We start from the raw sequence: 3,371 nt of genomic DNA, 5'->3' as shown, positions 1-3,371 counted from the left end.
AGTAGTAAATATGATTACGGAGAAGCTCAAGATGAGAACAGAGAATAAAAATACCATAAAAAATATCACAGTGTCAGGTAGCCAAACCCGGGATCCATTGGATACGGCATCTACTGACTGATTGTGTGTGTGTGTGTGTGTGTGTGTGTGTGTGTGATAGAGAGAGAGAGAGAGAGAGAGAGAGAGAGAGAGAGAGGGAAGAGAAGTTGAGGGGGGGGGGGGTATTAGCCACTGGGCTACTCAGCCACAGACTAGGAGTTCTGTGTAATCTGTGTACCCAGTCCAAGAAACTGGCCACCGCCTTGCTGCTTTGTCTTGGACCTGACATTGTGAGTATTTATCACAATACGCTGACACACTGATGAGGGAATTGCATCGCGACACATGACTACAACATGCATTTTTTTTTCAATCACATGTCTTAAAATTGTGAGTGATGCTCAGGACATGTAGAATTGCTTATTGATTTATCTCTCTAACAAGTACTTAAGTTGGATATGGGTTGTCCGTTCACAGTAATCTGCCGATAACTCACTCACAATCCTCTCCGGGCCTGCTGGCACTTGAGGTGATACAAGGGATCTCTCTCTCTCTCTCTCTCTCTCTCTCTCTCTCTCTCTCTCTCTCTCTCTCTCTCTCAGTTGCTATTTTTGGGGGTCACATCGAGGGATAGACATCTCTGCTTTTGGTTCTTCTCCACTGGGCGTCTCCGTGGGGTGGCCTCGCTTCCTCTTTTTGGGATGTCCATCTCATGTCAGTGTTTCGTCAGGTCTGAGACAGACCATTGCCACCTTCTTTTTAGTTATGATGATAAATAAAGCCAATGTAGAAGTTTTTTCAAGATGAAAACAGATTTTAAAATATCACATTGTCAGGTAGCCAAACCCGGGATCCAATGGATATGACATCCACCGACTGATTGAGAGAGAGAGAGAGAGAGAGAGAGAGAGAGAGAGAGAGAGAGAGAGAGAGAGAGAGAAATTGGTGAGAGGATGCCACTGGGATATCCAGCCCAACAAACGAGATGCGTCCTTGCTGCTGTGTAATGGACCCAGCCATAAATGACACATGATGACACTGTATTTTTTCAAGTGCATGTGTTAAAATTGTGAGTGATGTTCAGGATACATAGGATTGCTTATTGATTTATTTATCTAACAATTATTTATGTTGGATATGGGTTTTCCGTTCATAATCTGTCGATAACAGTGACAAAACTACTTAATTTTAAATCGAGTAAAAGTAACAGCACTGAAATGTTCGTCCGAGTAGTTTTAATCAAATTCTACTATAACTGACATAATTTTCAAAGCAGTATGCATTGTATGTTGATGGAATAACTTGGGACCAGTGACATCTATAGTATATGAAGTCCTAGCTTGGGACTCATATTATATGATAATAGTAAAGATGCATCCATGTCAACAGCTTGCCAGACATAGCAACAAGAGGCCATGGCAGAAGCATCATCCGGCCCCGCCCCCTCCATCGTCAAAACTATTAAAAATAATCACAACAAAAATCTACCCATTCGATATTTCAATTCTCAATCTTGCAAGACCCCCCCCCCCCCCCCCCCTCGCCCCCACACACACTAATTACTAATTTAATTGTCATTCATGACCAGATTGCCGAAAATGACATTGGCTTGCTTTTTAAAATTGAAACATTTGAGACTGTCTGATGATGAGCCAACAATTGCTGTTATCATACACTTCTGGATAGACTCTCAAGTCATTTCCACGCCATAACTATAACGGCGACGGAATCGCTTTATATATGTACCATAATATATCATTTTTTGAGCTTTGCAAACAGTTTTAAAGAAAATTGGAACTTGCATTTCTTAACTTCCATATATCCAATACAACCCAACTAGATTTCCTCTGCATTTATAGACCCACATCTACAGAGAACAATAAATTACCAATTCCTACAGTGCACCACGAAATTGATGATTTACCATCCTCTCTCATAACTAGACCAGCCCTACCATGTATCTTCGACTACAAAATTGCGTGATACCATTTTTCACTACAATGTGAAACAACTTGTCTCTGTTCCAACCTTGGAATAATAACACTATTTTTATTCCAAGGTTCCAACTATATTCCAACCATGTTTCAACACACAAAGTTGGTCACATATTAGACCGGATTATCGTACGAAACGAATTTAGGAGAACATCAGTATCCCCCCCTTTTTTTCCATTTAATTCAGATCATCACCACATTGACATCTATTAATTATTCCCCGCCGTCTCCCCTCTAAAATCACATCTCCGGACATCGAGAATATCGATATGATAAGATTCAATCAAGATTTCGCTACTATCTATCCAGCAGTAATTGGGTAAATTGGTCTACCTGTCGCCCCTGCAAAAACCGAGATAACCATAGGAGTTATGGTTTTGGAAAGACACCCAACTTTATATTATGAGGTATACCGTTGATTATCTTTTCCTTCAAATTCATTGCCTCCACGTTGACAATCGGATATCATAGGTCCTATTATAAAATGTCAAGAAAAGGCAGTTCTCACGTATTTCCATCTGTCATTCTAGGACTGTATATATCTTTGTGGTATGGCACTGTCATTGCTCGTCAATTTATGCGGTCGGAATTTATCGAAAATGTTGCATTTGTTTATTAAATAAAAACAAACAAACAAATAAATAAAACAAACAACAACAAACCCGTTCAGTCCTACTTTGGGTGTCACAAAATGATATTCTCTCAGAGCACTCGGAAATAGAATGAGTATCTGACCCGTAATCGCTTTGTCTCCTTCAATATAAAAGGCGTCATGCCTGGTTCTACACGTTGGTTATTGTCGTTGGCTTGGGATCCTTTGTATAGCACTTTTTGTACATTTAGTACACACTGCGCTATGTAAAACCTCAAGTTAATAAAAGACCAATGGTTTTCGTCTTTCTCTCCTCCTCCTCCTCCTCCTCCTCCTCCTCATCTTCCTTCTCATCTTCCTTCTCCTCCTCCTCCTCCTCCTCCTTCTTCTTCTTCTTCTTCTTCTTCTTCTTCTTCTTCTTCTTCTTCTTCTTCTTCTTCTTCTTCTTCTTCTTCTTCTTCTTCTTCTTCTTCTTCATGATGATGATGCTGATGATAATAATAATAATAATAATAATAATAATAATAATAATAATAATAATAATAATAATAATAATAATAATAATAATAATAATGATAATAATGATAATAATATAATAATAATAATAATAATAATAATAATAATAATAATAATAATAATAATAATAATAATAATAATAATAATAATAATAATAATAATAATAATAATAATGATAATAATAATAATGATAATAATAATAATAATAATAAAAATAAAATAAAATAATA

The sequence above is a fragment of the Berghia stephanieae genome, chromosome 8 (genome assembly GCF_034508935.2).
Source record: "Berghia stephanieae isolate SIO BIC M18660-M18661 chromosome 8, UCSD_Bste_1.3, whole genome shotgun sequence".
Lineage (NCBI taxonomy): Eukaryota > Metazoa > Mollusca > Gastropoda > Nudibranchia > Aeolidiidae > Berghia > Berghia stephanieae.
The sequence above is the reverse complement of the archived record's forward strand: the minus strand, read 5'-3'. Positions refer to the sequence as shown.